The following is a 19,977-nucleotide window of genomic DNA, read 5'->3' on the forward strand; positions in this document are numbered from 1 at the left end:
TTTGTTGGCAGGCCAGAATTTGAACTGAAGTGGAAATTACAAAATATTAACCATTATTTTCTTAATTGCCTAATTCTCAGAACTTGAGTATGGGGGATGCAAAGGTGAAAATCTGAGGTCTTAAAGAAATGTTTCTCAACTTTTTCTATATCCATGGTCGAAACCAAAAGCAAGACACTCAGATAAAAATTCTCCAACTTTTTTTCAGTTAGCTGTGCATTGATTCCAAAGGATTAGCTTATATAGTGGCCAAAATGACCACAAAGGCAGATTTGAGGATATTTATCTGCAAAGCTTTTACTGACACGGGTATTCACAGATATGCACATTTTGTTAACATAGATTGATTGAGACAGGATCTGTGGGCAAAAAAACAGGGGGGAGGTGTTAATGAGAATTGTTTCTTTATCAAACGGACTTTACTTGTTCAATAGAAAGAACTGCAGAACAACTTAAACTCTTCTGCTTGCCCTGAATATTTCCGAATTACTTCTAAGAATATCTCTCTCTCCTTTTCTTTACTCTGTAACTTCATAATGCTATCTTATTAAAACAAAAATCATCATCATCATTATCATCAACAAGAAAGACAACTTTCTGGAGAAAAATGAAGACTATCTCTAATTGCTTTGGGAACAAGAGGCTGATGTTGGGATTTGAATTTTTAAAAAGTGTACCTTGATGTCTTACATGCTTAGTGTGCTGAACAACATGTGCATTAATCTCTTGAATCTATATAGTATATGAATTTCCCTTGTACTCCTAACTCATGAAACTATAAGGAATCCCATAGACTAGCATTCTTTCTTGCAAATGGCCAAAGCTTCCAGTGGGCCAGGCCACTTTATTTTTGTTCTGGGTGGGATGTGGATTTGTGGGCAGATGACAAGGTGCTAATGAGGAGCTAATGTCCCTGCAGCTGGCAAACTGCCAGCCTCAGGTGGGAGGATGAGCGCATTTGTCTGCATTAGCCCAGGACAAAGGAGGGAGGGGCTGGGGGAAAGCCAACTACAGGTTGAATAACTGGACTCACATTGGATTCTGTGTCCCATTCCTAAGGTAAGGGGCCATTTTGGGATCTTCTAGGTGGCATGGTGAGTTCTCATGAGGATACACTTGACTTGGTTCTCATTCTGGAATGAATTAGTTAGAATAGGCAAGTTCAGAACCTGTCCCACCTCATCACCAACTCAGGACATAATCATATTAATGAAGAACCAGGTGAAACTTCTTGTCCACGTTATATTCATTCAAAGTTAGTTATACAAATGTCTAGCCAGATAGCTTCTTGAATTCAAAATTTATTTTTAAAAGAGAACGGCACTTTATTTTCTAATTTTGCCATCAAAAATTCACATCATGCGTTTCTAAGCCAGGCGGCTGATTGGAAAAAAAAAAAAAAACCCAGAGAGACTTGAAATTTCAATAGAATCATTCTGCCTGAGCAGAATACAGCTGAGGTGCTTCCACCTGGGCCACTTTCACCCAGGTCTCCCTAACGTTCATTTCAATAACAATTATCCCTGCTATATTTTAAAATCTCACCAATATGCTTTTTAATGTGTATTTTCACATACTTAAGGAAAATAAAAAAGGTTTTTAATGGAGATACAGGTTTGGAGGGATAAAAATAAATACTTTCCCTTCCTGGAAATGATTTTTAAAAGCTTGAAACATGAAAGTAAATATTATTAACACACTAAATGATAATCCTAAATTGCTTGCACATCAAGTCATATTACATAATTTTATATGCATTCATAATGTTTATTCTATATAAGGTCATTGCTCCATTCACGGTGGTATTTTGAATTCCCTGCTAACTAAGGATCATGGCGTATAGGCTCCCATCTAGCCCTATCCAACATAAGCGTACATGATGTGATTCTCCTGACATAGAACACGAACCACGCAGTCGAAGCGTCTCTACCCTGCAAGATTTGTCCCTGGCCCACTTCCCCCACTTCGTCCTCCTCCCCAATCTCTGCCCTGCTCACCAAGCTTCAACTCCCTTCTGGGTTCTTCCGGACAGGACAAACAGTTTTCACCCCAGGACTTTTAAAAGTGTTGTGTGCAGTGTGCCTGGAAAGCTCTCCTTCTCAGAGTCAGCCTAGCTGGTTTCCTTTTCAATCTTCAAACCTAAACTTGTCCCTCAAAGAGTTCCCCCTGCCTGCTTCCATCCCTCTGTCATAAGCATATTTCTCTTTGAAGATGTCTGGCTCAATACTCCATTTTTTCATTGGTAACTTGAACACAATGTTTCTTTCTTTCACAGCTGTTTATTTTTGCTTTTATTTGCCTGTCTGTTTTCTTCCCCAGTAGAACCACATGAGCCTTCCTCACTGATGTATCCCCTGGGCCTGGCACGGTACTGTATTCAGTAGGTACTCAATAACTATTTGTTCTATCAATGAGTGAGTGTAAGACATGGAGTAAGGTCTAAAATACCTTAGGATGCAAGTTTTCAGCATGATTTCACTCACAAAGACAATGTTTTTTAGATGTTGAAGAATAGTTCAGTTTTAGATGAAAGACAAATTCTTTTTCAAGTTACTTCATACATTATCGATGCCACTTTATTGCTGTACAGGCATGCAGTGTTCTCCTGAGCACTCATTTTAGCTTCACTGAGATAACTAAAACAATCATGGGTAATATTAACTGAGCATCTTTCAAAGTACTTGTTTTATCTCATTCAGCCCCTACCTTGGAGAGGAAGAAAGGGAAGCAGGGCAGGGATGTGTCACCCGCCAGGGACCTACAGCCAGGAAGCAGCAGGGCTGGGTTTGAGTCTGGACGTTCTGGTTGCGGAGACCAGGCTCGGAACCACCACAGTATACTGTCGTCCACACTCCTGTGCGCACAGTGGCCACTGCTGATGGACTGTGCGACAGCCACAGGCTCTCACTCCATGTGCATATATGGAATCCGTGGGAGAAAAAAAAAACAAAGGAGAAGGACTTAGAGCATCGTGGCATAGCTCCACTTTGGGGTGGCTGGTTCATGGACTTCCCACTCTCAGATGGATCTGAATTATAAGCTCCTTCTCACTTTCTCACCATATTGCCTATGACATTTGCTTTGTTTGTAGCACTGCAGGGTCCACTTCTGCTGCCTTCTGATCTTTCACTTCCTCTGCCTAGCTATCCTTGGGCGCTCACAGCTCTCTCTCTTTATTTCTCAAAAAAGATTCTTATCAGCAAAACAACCATTACCACTGGTTAGGTTGCTACTATTGACCATATGCATGGAAACTAAGTGTGCATGAGATCAAGGAGACATAACATGGGAACGGCTGCCCAGAGGGCTACGTGGAAGTCTCTCTCTCTCTCTCTCTCTCTCTCTCTCTCTCTCTCTCTCTCTCTCTCTCTCTCTCTCTCTCTCTCTCTCTGTCTGTGTGACTTTCAAAACATGGCAGATACCAGTTGAAGAAACAGCCTCAACAAACACAGACAATTAACTGAAGAGTCTTTTGACAGATATTTGAGGGCCAGAAAGTGCATGTGGTAAATCTACATTGCACTTCTTAAAAAGAAAGGCTGGTGTGATCCTAGGTAAAGACTGCAAAATACTAACCAGATTGTCAGCCTAAGGGCATGAGTTCCATCAGCAGGAATTTTGTCAAGGTAGGACAGATTGGTTCCATAACAATGCTGAGAACCAGTGGGATAAACGGACAAGGGAAAGTAGCAATACTCCAAACAAAATATTTTTTCAATGTGATTGCTGGTTTTGCTTTCATCGCTCATATAGAGGATCTGATGAACAATGAAAGTAGACTCTAAAAATAACTATTCCAGCCAGGGTGAGTAATATCTAAATTACCAGTGGGTGGCTAGTTTCACACACCATTTACATTGTAAGAGTATCAATCTACCTTTGACCCCAAGGTTGATCCTTTTCCCGAGTCAGCAAACATTTTCTTAAAAGGCCAGATAGTAAGTATTTTAGGCTTTGCAGGCCACATATCTCTGTCACTACTACTCAACTCAATGTCACCACAATGCAAAAATGGCTATAATGCAGTAAAACAGACAACAAGAAAGACCAGATAATAAAGAAATGAATGAGTGTGGTTGTGTTCCAATAAAACTTTATTTTTGGACACTGAAATTTGAATGCCATATCACTTTCATGTGTCATGAAATATTATCCTCATTTTGATTATGTTTCAATCATTTAAAAATGTATAACACATTCTTAGCTAACAGGCTATACAAAAATAGGCAGTGAACCAGATTTGGCCCATAGACCATAGTTTGCTGACCTCTGCCTTCTAATACTACAGAAAAACAAACAAATAAACATTCTAGGAGGAACTCTGAAAAGGAGTTAAGTCTCTTGAAATACCAGATTTTTTAAAAGGAATTAACCATATTCTTTCATATGTGAATATCACTTTAACCCTTTTTATTCAAGTACATGCACACAGTAAAAGTGTGCCGTTTGACGAATATTCACAAACCAAACACAGTTGTGTAACCAGCAGACAGATTAAGAAACAGAACATTAATTCATCATCGAGAAGTTCCCCTCAGCCTCCTCACCTGTCAGCTACCATCACCACCACCATCCCCATCACCATTACCACCATCACCATCATCACCACCACCACCATCAGCACCACCACCACCACCATCAACATCACCATTACCACCATCAATACCATCACCTCCACCATCATCACGACCACCACCATCAACATCACCACGACCATCACTACCACCACCACCACTCCAAGGGTGGCTACTACCTTGACTTCTAAATGCACAGATTAGTATGCTGGGTGGGCTGGTTTTTTTTTTTTTTTTTTTTTTTTGGTATGGTCATTTACTTTTAAGAAACAAATTAAAAAGTTGTAGGATAAATTATGGTTATACAATAAAAAGGACAAGCAGTTGTCCTAAATGAAATTTATAATTTTGAAACCACATAATCATAGACTCTGGAAATGGAGATTTTAGAGAATATCCATATTTATACCCTCATATTATACCAAGATCACAGAGTAACATAACTAATATATTTATCATTCAGTTATCTAAGCAAATATTAGTTCAATAAGCAGTAGGCACATATGCATGTGGTCAAAATCTATCCATCAATAATAATATCTACACTCAGTAAAATAATAAATTAAATTTCTGGCTAAGCTTTTATTGTCAAAGTTCATTTCTCCCTCATTTTCATTACATAATTGACAAAGCATTGAATTTTTTTACACTGAGTGTCAAGGACTAGCCAATTCTTTAAGCTATTGGCACTGCTAATGAAGATAAAGATCTTTACCACAACTTACAAATGACTAGCCTTCATCATAAGGTGCACACTGAATAATATTTATTGATTTTATTAACTATTTTCTTTTGCTGTATATATCAAGGTATCTCCATGTTTAAGCTGGAGTATCAACTAAATATAAAATAGCCCTTTGCTAATTTTATTGACATTACAACAACAAAAAAGATATTTGTATAATACTACAATAAAATTGGGCATTTCAACAATCTTAGAGCAGAAATTTTAAAGACTATATGCTGCATTTCCAAACTATGATAAAATACAGGAGCAAAGTCAGATAAAAGGTAAGATCTGGAGCTGTTTTAACACCGTTTTATGCAGCCTCCTTTGCAATACCTTCTTTCTTTTCTTCCCCACAAAGTGAATGTTTTTACCAGAAGGTAATTTATACTAACAAGATCTGAAAATGTTTGTTTTATGGAGAAAAATTAAAACATGTTATTATTTAAGTGTAAATAGCAACGTATAACTTATCCTGAAATAACTCATTAATATCTCTAAGTATAAAAGTAAACTAATCCCAAAGATTTAAATGGGATTGGGTACTCCTGACCAGTGTTGCTCTGGTCTCCGCTTTGTGACAAAGCTCTTCCTTTGACCATGGCAAATTATCTTGAACCTCAGTTTGCTCATCTAAAATGTGCTATTGCGAAGTTTCTTTCCAGTTCTAAAAATATAAGTATTCTAAGCACAAGAAAGTAATTAACATCCAAGCAAAAGAATGTCTTCTTTCCTGAAATGCCTGAAGATAGCATAGTTAAGAAAGAAAGTTTAAAAGCAATTTTCCTGAAATGTTATGAACTCCTCCAATAGTTCAGAGGCTAAGTGTTAAAGACACTTCTACATTAAGAAATGAATGTCTTACATGGTAAGAATGCATAGCTCCAGACAGTTCAACTTTTCAACTGCTGGCCAAAAAACTTTTATCAACTCTACATCTTTTAAAAGTGAGACTTTGTGGCTGGCCCATCCCTATCAGTATAAATTCAATCCAATTTAAAGCACGGTAACAATGGGGGCGGTCTCAGACTATTACTTTCAATGGGATTGAGTCCCAAAGGATGGCAACGACTGAGTCCCATTGAAAGTAATGGAGTAAGCAATCACATGCCATTACTCTCAAGGAGACACGGTCTCTACTACCCATAATAACATGGTAATACAAATCTGCACTGACTCATCAGCATGAAGAATGAAAATGTAAAAGAATTTCAAAGCCGCAGATGTGCACCCTGAGACCCAAGAGAAAAAATCCTCATCTTTCCTGTACCCATCAGAGTTGAAACCTATTTGAGTGGGGCCAGAATGGTCCAAGAACCCAGAGGAAGGCAGCATGACCCCAGGAACAGGCTCTGTCCTTCTCACACCACCCTTGAAGCAACTGCTAACGTGTTGCTAAGTGCTGTCTGTAGTCACGTGCCTGTTTTGTGCCCTTTTCTTTCTCACTTTAGTTTTCAAGTTTTGGCAACTTAGAGGAGAATAGTTTTTCACCCTCCGAACCACAATTGGTCAAATTCATTACAAATGAGCTTTCCGCTTCTGTTTTAATACATATGTGTTTATTTCCCCAATAGGTGGAAAAATTCGATTTTGACTTCTTTCCATATTACATGCAGGTAAAATTCCAAGAAAACCTGCGTTTTAGACATAAGTGAGTTTGCAAGATTTCCTCATTTCATTTCCTTTAACTGGAAACTTGTTTTTGAGCAGGAAGAAGATGTGTGCTCTTCCAAACCTCCTCTCAATTCTAATCTCTCAACCAGTGAAAACAATATGAACAAGAGATGGGAGCTACTTAGACTAAGCATAGCTGAGGTTCCTTTGTCAAAGGAATGGTCAAGAAAATCACAATGAAACTCTTGCAAAGCTGTATCTAGAGGTGTGCTAGTAAATGTTTAACAGCTACCCATCAGGGAGGAAAAGGGGCTCTGATTGTAGTATCATGTGCCAGTTTTCCTGGTATAAACAATCCCACCATGGCCGATTTCAAGTTACCCACATGATGTTACTAAATAGAGGATGTCGGAAAAGATATGCAGCAGAACACACTGCGGTGTTTTCACTATAAAGACACAATAGACGTAAATGACGTCCAGATCACAGACAATAGTAACATGTCATGAAGTAATTAAAAAGCGATGAGTGTTCAGTATCTATTACTTCTGTCATAAATATAATTTATCTATATGTACAATTATTTAATTTTTAATAACGGCTGTGTTTAACAGTGGGCTTACAAAATGCCTGACAATCTAACAGTTGGCTCTTGTGAGCCAGAACTGATCAGCTCCAGACAACCAGTCTCTTTAACTTGGAGCAAGAAAGTTGACACTATGTCAAGGGTCACAAGGGACTTGCAGCTAAGTGAAGACATTTCTAGACTAAGATCAGTGGGATTTGTCCTAAGTAAAAGACCCAAGTGGACAGAAGTTTCTGAAAAGTCATATGCAAGCTGCTTGGTACGTGACAAATGAATTAAGGTCACATCTTCAAAGGTTCCTACGTAGAATTTTTGATGTGGAAAGGGCACTTGAGTCAGACAAACCCAGGTTTCGCTCAGCTCCCCTTTGTTACTTGTGTGCCCTTGATTTATCTGTTTCAAACTTTTTTGTGCTTTAGTTACCTCCTTTATAAAATGAGGCTAATAATAGATTATACTATTGACATTTATGAGAGATATCACCAGAGTCTCTCGAAAATCCTTCAATTTCCGAATACCACAATAGTATATAATTTCCCTCATGAAATGCAATAATGTAAGTGAAAAAAATTAGACAACTCCCTCAGACCTCTGATGATCTTATAAAGACAGGTTTTAAGCCATCTATGAAGCTATTAAAATAAATTCAACCATCTGTAATTTTCACAAAGTTTCCTCTTTTATTTAAGGAACAACTTTTGACTCGAACAGCTTCATGAGTCACTTTTTCTTCCACCTCTTCAGTGCATACAGTGAATTCTTCAGTTACAGATCTGAGCCACAGACAAATCTAGCACTGCATTCCTAAATGTATCTAGAACTTCTAATGTTCTAACTAAAACCCTTATTTTCTTAGATTTCTTTACTTCCATCATTAACCCTTGACGTTCTCTAGGAATTTTTTTCCATATGCAAAAGAAAAATAAACAGTATTTACATTATAAAAATTCTCAGCGATGAGAAGAGAAAACAAAAACATGCAAAGGTGTGGATGTTAAGAGATCAGCCAAGTACGCTCACTGTCCAGTAGCTACCCGAACATACAAACCTTACAGAGCAACTCAGACTCCTTTGTCAGTATCATTAAAAATCATACATGCAGCGACATTTCAGTGACTCATGAGGAGTCATAACTGTGAATGACTCATTTATAAATGCCAAAGTTCCACTTACTAGAGCTACCGGGCATAATTTTGAGAGGATTAAATAAGATGGTATATGTGAAATACTGGGAACAATGCTTGAGACTTAAACATATCATGTGCCTCTCTCTTAGTTCCTCCTCGGACAGTAAAGATAAAAATGGCCCCAGAAGAAGACAAAATGTAGGGAGAAAGTTCTAGATTGCTCTCCATGCTAATTTTAGACTCTTCCCATTGCAGGATGTCAGTGTGCCCGTCACTCCTTAATATTCAGTGAGTGACAGCTCTAGCCAAAGGAGAAACGAGTTTCCTCCTCAGGGATGCCTGGACACACCCTCATTAACTTTACTTCTGCCCATTTGGAACTTCCCCTTTGCTTTTGCTAGATTGTTCCTTCAGCTTGTCCCCCAAAACTGGTTAGTGGTGGGGACAGTTCCTTTACCAGCAATCCCCTTCCCTCCTTCTTTTCCTTGTCTTCTCATGTGGCTGGGCTACATATACCATCCAAACTTTCAAGGCTCATTTTCCCATTGTCCTAGTCAGTTTGGGCTGCTGTAACAAAAATCCCATAAACTAGGTGGCTTAAACAACAGAAATTTATTTCTCACAGGTCTAGAGGCTGGGAAGTCTGAGATCAGGGTGCCAGCGTGATGGGGCTCTCACGAGAGCCTGGCTCACAGAGGGTTGGCGTCTTGCCGTGTCCCCTCTTGGCAGAGAGAAGGTGGGGAGGGAAAGGACTGGGGGGACCACGCCTCTCAGGTCTCTTCTTGTAAGATCTCTAATCCCCTCATGAGCGCTCCACCCCCAAGATCTGATTTCCTCTCAAAGATCCACACCTCCTAATACCATCCCATTGGGAATTAGGGTTTCAATCTATGAATCTAGGAAGGACACACATATGTGGGCTAGAACTCCTATCTTCTACCTCTATTCTACTGGAGCCTTTGAAAATTCCAGTCTTTAATGACCAAGTGCCCTAAGTTTTCCCTGAGTGTCCCTTGCATTGTCCCTGTGCTGATCCAATTCTGGCTCTCTCTGGCAAGGCCACATAGCTCAAAAACCTAAAAAGTAAGTCAGAGTCTCAAAAGGGGGCAGCCCTAGAAGAAAAGGTTATTAGAAAATTATTTGGGGTGAAGTGGGAAAAGTATCAGTTTTCCATTTTGGTATAGGAGCCCTTTGTTGTTTTCATAGGATGCCAGTATTCCAACAAATACAAGACACGCCATGACTTAACTTTTGAAAGAGCAGGCAAGTTTCTCAGGGAAAGCACAACCAAAGAGTCAATTTCTGTAAATTAAATGTTTATGATCAGACCTCAGATGCCTTAGTCAAAGTATTTTTTGAGATATACATCTATAGTTACTTAATACATGTTTGCAGGTTTATATTACTAAATTATTTTATAATTGTATATAGAATATTCTGAAAGCTAGGGATTTCTCCTAAAACAGATAATTTTAGAATCTTTAAGGCCATATATCACAAAATCAGGAACCCCACATAAGAATCATATTTAAACATATCTATTTCATCATAAAAAGAAAGGTTAAAAAAGAAAAAGGAAAAAGAAACTTTTAAATATACCACATTACACAAAATCTTATTCTGATAGAGATCATTTTAGTTAGTAGTCTAGAAAAAAATCTCCTCCCTTTCCCACCTAACTGCATCTCAATCTTTCCTCTAGTTACCAAAAAGAACTCCCTTTGGCCACACGTTCCACTCATCAGCAATAGTTTGGACGTGCTCTTAGGCATTAATCTATCCTTAATATTTCTGTGTTTCAAAGAAGCCCGAAGAATACAGTTGAATCATGAGTGATAATTTAAACGGTGCATGTAAATTGTCATGAAGAAATGAAGAGAAAATTGTGTCAAATGTTCACATTATAATAAAAAGAAAAAAAAGAAAGAAAAGAATGGTTTCCAATGCCTACTGACTTCTCAAAAAATATTCCATCCCACTAGATTGAACTGTGACGATGTCACCAGTGCTTGTGAAAACACTTAAAGCAGAGAAACTATGCCATCCAGCACTTGAAAATAGATAAATACACTCTTTTGAGGAATATCATGAGCATTTTTTAAGGACCCGTTTTGGCAAAATCTACTACAAGCTATGGTACTGGCAGAGACACATCTGTATTCATTTCTGTGTTCACTGTAAACCGTAGAATTTTGCCCAGTCGCCGTCTCTTGAAACAGCCTCACGACTATAGACAATTTTCACCATGAAAGTAAGAGCTGGACGGTAACATTGTCAGCTGAGCACAGACAGGTTTAAACAAACTTGATACAGCGTTTACTTCTTTAAACAAGTCTTCCTCTTTTTTTATTTCATTATTCGCTTTCATCTACAGCAGACTCCACTTTTCTCTTCTGTATAAACCTCTACATTTTAAAACATGTATCAGTGAAAAGAATTTAGTCATTTAAGTGCTTTGAACAGCACAACCTAAGGGGAATTATAACAACAGATTTAGTTAATTGAAATTTTTCTTATATCTCTTTTAAAACTTGTTTTATCTCACTAATACTAGTCATGACATGAAAACCTGTTCAACAAATAGCCACTTTTCAATAAGCTGTTTTTATCTTACAGGTGCACCCATTTAACATTTAAAAGTTCGAGAAGGAAGAGCAAAAGAATAAAAATGGAACAAGAAAGAGAGCAAGGTAAAGATGAAAAGATTGGTTATTGTGGCATTTTAATTCAGTTCTTCCTAACTGTAAGCAAAACAGAGACAAAATTATTTCAATTCTCTGTTCTTTTCTAGACAGAGCCTCTCTTTGGTTTGTTTTAATTTTGGTTTTTTTTATGTTACGTTTCGATTGCAGTTCACATTTCAGGGCCACCAACAGGCACCATGTTTTTCTCTAGAAGTTTTGAATGAGTTTTCTGTGTGTGGTATTTTATTATAATTTTTAAATATTTGTCCTTTGTTAAGTCCAGCTTTCTCTTAGAGGGTTCTGGAATCAGAGGATCTGAAAGACACATGGCAGTTTGTCACAAGACAGTGTCCTCATCGATCAGGCCACTGTCACCATTTGATAGTTATCCTGCACACACAGGAAGCTGAAAAGCAGAACTCGCTCGAATGAAGAGGCAACTCTATTCTTTTCAAAATGACCAGAGTTGTTCTCTTGTGAATTCAACTTCACGAATTACACAGATAAGTTTGACGTGGTCTCCAAATGGAAAGTGTTGCAGCTCTAAAACTGTTTTTCACATGATACACATAAAAAACTAACTCTTAAATGCTTTTGAGCCCTGTTCTCAGTTTCTTCAAACTCGCTCTCCCTTGAAAACTCAGGATTCTTTCATTTGGTACCTCTGAAAACCAAAGTAATCATAAGGTTTATTTTTTATGGTTTGCCTATTTTGAGAAAAAATGTTAAATAAATCATTCCTACATGAAAAATGATTACCAGCATGTAAAGTGGAACGCAGAATTACCTTAGATATATTATGCACAGTGCTTTTCAGGACGGCAGCTAATTTCCAGCAGAAAGGTCATGCAAAAAAATAATGTGATTAGAAGAGGTTGAAGGAAAAAAATAGCCACATATTTGGACATAGACCAAATTCCCTTTTTGCCACTGTAACTGAAAACCATTGCTTCAATATTTAATGAAACGCTTATGCTGCAGCACCTGGTCACATTGTCAGCACTGCCTAACCACTGCCTCCCCCGTGGGTCATTACTGCAGCCATCTGAAAGGGGGCAAACTGTTCATCGATGACAATAATGCCAGTCTTTAAGAATCTACAGCTACAAAACAGCAGGAGACAGAGTTACTTTGGCTTTGATCTTGGGAAAAATGGCTGGGGGCAAAACGCTGTTTCCTACCATCACAGACTCTACAGTTAGCAATAATTCTGTAAGTCAAAGCCATTCACAGGACTCAACTTGGCTGCCCGGCTTTGCTTTCTCTCTCCCCTTGCAGAAAGCCAGCAGCTCCTGGTGAGAAATCCTTGTCAACAGGAAAACACTAGTTCACGCTACCCTGCTAATGATCCAATGCATCAATACCTCAAACAATCACAACAAGCAGATGTCCTAAGTTAATATAGACTTCCCTGGGATTTTCCCGGTGAAACACAGCTTTAAAAGGCATTAGTCTTTTGTCCTCGCTAGAGAACGGCTAAATTCTGGCACCAATTCCTTGGGTATGTGAACCTCAGCCTAATGGAATTTAATTACTTTAGTGGTATTAATCATCTGTACAGTAGAGCAAAGAGTATTTTATTACCACTTTTAAGGGTTATCGGCACATTTATTTCAAATGAACTGTCAAACTGCGTTACGTGGAAGGCCTGCCGGGTTTGAATTCTGCAGCTCAGGTGAAAATAAATTTACAGTTTAAAACTCTTCCCCTCTCATCAGCATCCCACCCATTAATAGTGGTAGCACATATGTAAGACTCTCAAAATTAAAAGAAATTAAGTGTTGAATTAGCTATTCATTTTTTACTCTCTGGTTTTATTCCTTATTCCAACCGTTTTGACTACTCATTTGCAAAGGGTGCTTTATACCAAGGACCCCAGGAACACCAACTGGCATCAAATAGGCTGTGACACCATTACAGGCTTAGTTACAGAAAAGTGACGCTAATCTTGTCCATTATCAGGCAACAAGCACCAGCTCAATAATATAAGATTCCTCCAACTCACACCATGTAGCAAATGCTTTTGTTTTCGTTCATATTCAGGGAAAACGAATGTGTACTTCTCTCTCCTCTTGGTTGTTTTTAGCCCTATTTGAATTGTTCCATAAAGAACTCTAAGAAACTGTTGCATCATTTATAAAGCTCTCCTCCTGTGCTAAATAGATCCAAGAGTGGATTGCAAGATGCCAGACTCAGGTTAATTCTGCAGACTTCGGTAAACTTTGTCAGAAAGCATTCTACAGGACTCAGGGTAGCAAACTAGAAGAGTGGGATCCGGGAAGATGCAGGGCAAGGGTCCTGACACACATGTGGCCGGAGAGCTCCCTAGGGCTCTGGAATTGGGTTGCCTGGGCTTTAATCGCCCAAGTATTACTTACGCAACTGTGTCATAATGAGAAATATGTCTGGTCTTCGTCCCCAGGTCCTGGCATTAAGCTCCTCAAACCTGGAATTTTGAGAGCTCGAAGAGTACCTTTGCCATTCCCAGGGAGAGCCCTTTGAGCTTATGTTAACTAGGAGATCTAGGGTGAGGCCTCTGGATAACTTGAGGACAGGGCTGCTCAGCAGAAGGGCCAGGTGATCCAGAAAGGCTGGAACTTTCAGACCCACTGATCGGCATGGGGAAAGAGAGAGGTAGGGAGCTGCAGATGAAGCTCTATAAAACCTCTTGAACAAGATTTGATGAGCTTCCAGGTTGGTGAACATATGGAGGTGCTGGGAGAGTGGTACCCTCGGAGATGGTGTGAAAGTGCCACACCCCTATTCCCTTACCTTGCCCTACACATCTCTTCCGTCTGACTGTTCCTGAGTTAAACCCTTTTTTGACAGACTAATAATCTAGTAAAATGTTCCTCTGAGTTTCATGAGAAGCTCTAGCAAATCAATCCAATCCAAGGAGAGGGTTGTGGGGACCTCTGATCTATAGCCAGTGGGTCAGAAGCACAGGTGTCCAGGTAGACCTGAGACTGGCATCTGAAGTTGGGGGAGGGCAGTCTTAACCTGTGGTATCTGATGCCATTTCCAGGTAGATAGTGTTAGAATTGAGTTAACTGCTTGGTGGTGTTGGGGAAAACACACATATTGGAGATATCTTAGGGAAACTGTTCAAACTCTTGTGTCCTAATCTGTAAAATGGGGATATAATCATAGGCTTATTTTAAGGTTCAAAGACAATATGTACAAATAAAATAATCTTAGCACAATGTCTGGTTTATAGTGGGCTCTGTTATATTGTTGTTATGATTAGAAGGAAGATACATAATATTTGAAAAGTAATGTATTCCACCTTATCACATGGGTCAATAACATGTGAAACAAATTCCCTATGAATGCCAGTGACTTCTAAGACACCATCCTTTTTTTACCTTCCTTACCTTTATCCACCCTTCCTCCACCAAAGTCCCTCTAGCCCCCAACCTGTTCCACATCCACCTGTTTAAGGCATTTTCCAGCCATCTCATTTCAGAGACATTCTGCAGAGAGAGGCAAATGAGAGCAATTTGTGACATGAGATACTGCATGTGCAAAAGACACGTAATTAGTGTCAAAATGGATGCATTTGCTTTTTCAAGTCTATTTGTCCTATGATTTCAAATGAATCAAGCTGCTATATCTCTCTCAACAGCTTCATACTACTCCATAATGAATTAAATGGCTCCTTTGAAAAAAAGTGTAAGCTTTATGAATAAAATGCGTTTTCAAATGTTGGGATAAGAAGGACTTAAAAAGACTCTTATGTCTAGTACCCTTTCGCTTAAAGATCTTCTCCAAACTCAGAATCTTTGAAAGAAAAGCATTCTCCAAGAAAAAAAAAAAAAAACTTTTTTCCCCTATCTTTCCAATCGGTATAATTACCAGTAGTGGGGAGGGGGGTAGAAAAAAGCTACAGTATTCAGCAAAGCAGAATAGGGCTCTGAATTTCTCTACCCCTCCTTAGTACTCTGACGTCCTAAGCATGCAATCAAGGCCCCAAATCTTTTTCAAAGACACCTCATAAGAGAGGAAAGAATGCTCTACTCAAAGCTCTAAAATGTTTATATTCTGCTATTCAGTTCCTCTATTTCTATCCTCCTGTTTTTCTTCTCTGAATATGTTTGGTATTGCAATAATATGTGTACCTTCTGAGTTCATTCTCTTAACTCTATCTTTGAAACAAGCTTGTTCCTCCAAGTTTTTGGTTACTTTAGTTTTTACTAATATCCTCATAGATTTGGAAAAAAAAAAAAAGAAACAAAGAATTTTTGAGCCTGACTAACAGTAGTCTATGGAAAAGTCATAAAAATTCATTAGCACTTTTGGAAGACCAGTGCTATGGATGATTGAAGGAGAGAGTGTTAATAAATAACTCAATCAAAAGTAGTTTGAGATTTCAAGTAAAGAGTCTGCCCTGGTCCATCTAGAAATATGCACATCCAGATTATATTTAAGCCCAGTTTCTAGTAATGGTGCATGCTTCCTTCGTGTGATGGGAGGAAGTTAAAATCAGCAACAGATTTATGGAACTAATCTTTTCCTACTTGAACAAGCAAAAAAATAAATAAAGGAAAGGATGTGTCAGATTCCATCCAATGGTCCATGGGGTTAAGTTTACCTCATCATTGTCACTTGCATTATGAAAAGTAATGTCACTGTAAATACTATAAACCAGGCTCACAGGGAAGGGTTCAGGATTTAATCCTGGTTCCCTTGTATTCTTCCAACCATAAGGGCTGTTTCTTCATTGTGAAAGAAGACAATGTTAATCATCTTAACAAGCACATGAGGATAAATGAGATTAAATTTATATACCAAGTTAAACTAAATAAATCCAACATGGTATAAAGTGACAGCTATATTAAAGGAAAAAAATTAAACAATTTCATTTATTTTCTCAGAGGAAGCCCCAGGCTTCACCACAGTGACTTCTAGCTATTGTTAGTTCTAAGTAAAGGCACAAAGTAGTCTTTGTAGTGAAAAAGTCTTTCATTTAATCTGCATTCTCCAACCCTAGAACTCCTCTGGGATAATTTTCCTGTCCTTCAGGTATTTGTGTCTAGAGTTGGCCACGATGACCGATTTGAACAATCAACCCTGGTTGTTGCTATCAGAAACTACTATCTGAGTGCCCAGCTGCACACAGAAATGGGCTAATGGCGGTATCACACAAACCCGATGGATGTTTATACTCTAGAGGGCAGATGCTGAAGTGACGTGAAGGCATGTAACTGAAGATAAACATAGGTGGAAAAAATAGCTAGTGAGAGCCATTCCTTCTCACACCTTGCATAATCATCAAGTTAGTCATTTTATTAAAAATTCCTATTCACTAATCACTTTGGTAATTTTATCTCAGAGCACAAATTGCCAATATCAGGATCATCAGTATTATAGGTAGAATTGCATAAATTTGGGTACATCTATTGATGCAATATTATTGTGTGAAAATTACTACTGAGGGCTTATAATCACACAGGAATATGTTTTTGCTGAAATGAAAAGAAACAGAGAGCAACTGTTTTCCGTGGTTTGATTACATCTGTATAAAACCAAGCAACCAAGCAGCAAATATAGACAAAATGTCGGAATAAAATACATCAAAATGCCAACTGTATCAGTTTGGTTTGGTAACAGTAAGATTTTTTTCCCTCTCCTTTCTAGTTTTCCCAAATTTACTAATATTCTGTAATAAGTATGTTCTTTTATGCTGAGAAAACACATATGCAAGTTTTTTGTTAATTAGTTAAAAAAGAGAGAGAGAGACCTTATTTTACACTTTTGAATCACCATAGAAGGGTATAAACCTCCAATTAATGTTACATGTCATTTAGGGACAGAGGTAGGTACACAACTTTGTAAAGCAGAAGGCCACTAGCATACAAGTTCAGTCTCCATCACTGATGCTCCTATTCAGGTCTTTTTCATCAGCAACCCTTTTCTAGAACCAGAATACTGGCTTTAAGTATCACTCCACTTCCCAGATAATACTGTCTACTTTTATTTATTGTTTAGGTGTATTTGTTGTTGCTATTTCAGTATAAGCATCAATCAGCCAATTACCAAAATGTCCTTCATTGTGTTATTTGGGAAAACGAGTGACTTTCCACTTAAAAAACTTATTTTTCAGAAATACATTGTCTTTACATAAATTCATACCCCATTTCCTCATTTTTTCCCATTCCTCAGGATATTTTCATTCTCTGCTTGACATGTCTTAAGGTGCGTTGACTGAAATTAGACTGGTATTCCAGATGAAAGTGTATCATTATTTGATATAACATCAACTTACTATTTCCATATTATTTTCCCCCCTTTGTAATGCACCCTGGGGTCCCATATGCCTTCCTAACTGTCTCTGTGTGATGAGAAGACTTCTTTGCATTGTCCGTGATGACTCCTAATTCATTTAAACAGCACGCACTGTTTTAATCATATCTGTTTTCACAGATAGCACATCTTTTTATGAGCTGTACTATCCCTTTGCTAACTTAGCTTTTCTTTCATGTGAAATGTTCTAGGTCAGATCAGTAATACAGTATTCAAAGATACAATGATAAAAAGTAATGTTAGCTCAGTGACAAAACAATGATGTTTCAAACATAGTGTTAATCATTTCTACAAATACAGGAGAATTACCATTAAAAGATTTCATATGGGTGACTATTGAAATATTTAACACTTATAAAAGAGATATATGTGCTTCTCTTGTTTTTTATAAATGTCTTTGCCATTTTACTAATTAACCAAAGATATCTTTGTTTAGACAAATTTTGTCTCCATCACAGCCCATGCTCTTTCTGCATTACTTTTTCCTGCAGTAAAATTAAAGCACTCGGTTTTACACACTAATCATCCTCTAGGAAACAGATTGCAATATTGTGAATACAAAAGATGAGACAGGAAGATGGGACTGTTGGGCTCTCATCCCGGATCTGCCCCCCAGCGTGTGCGGCGCTCCTGGAAATGGGCTGCTTGTTCCTCTGCCTCAGTGAACTTGTTCAAAGAATGGATGGAGCGATTTTAACTACTTTACAAGATGCTGTAATTTTTGTGGTTTTAAAAAAATATGATTCCCAATTCGATTATTTTTCCTCAGCCTTCATTTGAGTGTTCCTGATCACATCTTTATATACCTTCCTAAAATTACGACCGGTGAGAATGTGCCTGCACGCCCGGTCTCCGACTTCATTTTTGTGGCTGAACTTCACTGTTAAAGATTTTCTCGTCCTTTCCAACCAGCCTCCGTTTTCAAAGCATGTGCTTACTGCAAAATTGCAAGAAGGCATCACCCCCTCCCCCACAATACTCAGACATTTCATGATCCCAAAGCCTTTCCTTTCAAATCTAATCAATATTTCTTTGGAGTGAAATATCACTTTGTCAATTATTTGAAGCAATAGTTTAATTCCATCCTAGGTTTGCCCTTCTAACAGGCCTCTCATCTACTCAAATGAAATGTACTCAGGACATAAAAATCAGAATTTATAGTCATCGTCTTGGTAAAAATAAAGCATAATTAGTGGAATAAACATGATATAAATATATATACATATATCAGATTTATATTGCATCCTTCTTTCAAATAGTTACTCTGTTCCCCTTGAATCATCCCAATTGCATACTAATTTAGCTCCTGGCTAAAAAAGATGGCGACTTATTTTCATATGAAGAGATAAAACAAAAAAGAGATTGGATACATGGATAGAAACATGAGTAGCACACCGTAGGTACCTTAGAAGTATTGTTGTCTCGTTGATTTTATTCTGCAGATTGAGCATTAATTACGTACTAAGCACTATGCAGGAGCTGGGGCTACAAGAATGAACTTCTGTTTTGAAAAAGTCTCTTCTAGCTCAGAGCTTACAATAAACAGGAAATATGAATTAGCCTGAATGCTATGCACTGACATTTTTTGTAGGACAAAAATGGCCATTATCTACAATTTCATGTGGTTCAACCTAAATAATACGTCAGATGGTGATAAGCGACATGGAGAACAATAAAGCTGGGGTAAAAGAGAAAGTGAGTCTATGTAGGTTATTACTCTCTCTAAAAACAAAGTATGGAACACTTTATGAATTTTCATGTCATCCTTGCTCAGGCCAAGCTAATCTCTGTTTCGTTCCACTGTTAGTATATGTGCTGCCAAAGTGAACATAGGATATTTTAAATAGGGTAGTTGGGGAAGGAGGGGACCTTAAGTAGGTGAGAGAGCAAGATGATGTGGGTCTTGCTCTGGAAATCTCTGGAAAGAGCAGTCAAAGCATGGGGAGCAACTACAACAAAATCCTGGAGCAGGACTAGATTTAGGCACTGAGAACCAGCACAGGTGGCAGTATGGCCAGGGCAGGGTGGACAAGGAGCAAGAGAGTCGACGGCGAGACCAGCAGGGGAGAGCAGGGGCTTGGAGGCAGCAAGGTCATGTAGGGACTTGCGGTCACAATAAGGAATTTGATGTTACTCTGAGAAGATGAGAAGGTTTTGGAGGGCTGCGAGCAGAGAAGTAACATGAGGCAATCTGCTTTTTAATAGGACTATCCTAGTTGAGGGTCAAGGACAATATCAAATGGCAGAGAGAAGGGCACGAGTGGGGGGTGCATTTTAGGAGGCTACAACATGGAGCCGGTTGGTGACTTTGACAAGGTCCAGGGCGTCCTCCTAGGGAAGACAAGGTGGAAAACAAGATTGC

At 38.5% G+C, this 19,977-nt stretch overlaps 1 pseudogene; it reads right to left on the reverse strand.

Annotated features, from left to right (window-relative positions):
* Positions 1-19,344: 19,344 nt before the first annotated feature.
* Positions 19,345-19,444, reverse strand: LOC116279442 (U6 spliceosomal RNA; annotated as a pseudogene).
* Between the last annotated feature and the right edge of the window lie 533 nt (positions 19,445-19,977).

This window comes from Vicugna pacos, chromosome 15 (genome assembly GCF_048564905.1).
Source record: "Vicugna pacos chromosome 15, VicPac4, whole genome shotgun sequence".
NCBI lineage: Eukaryota > Metazoa > Chordata > Mammalia > Artiodactyla > Camelidae > Vicugna > Vicugna pacos.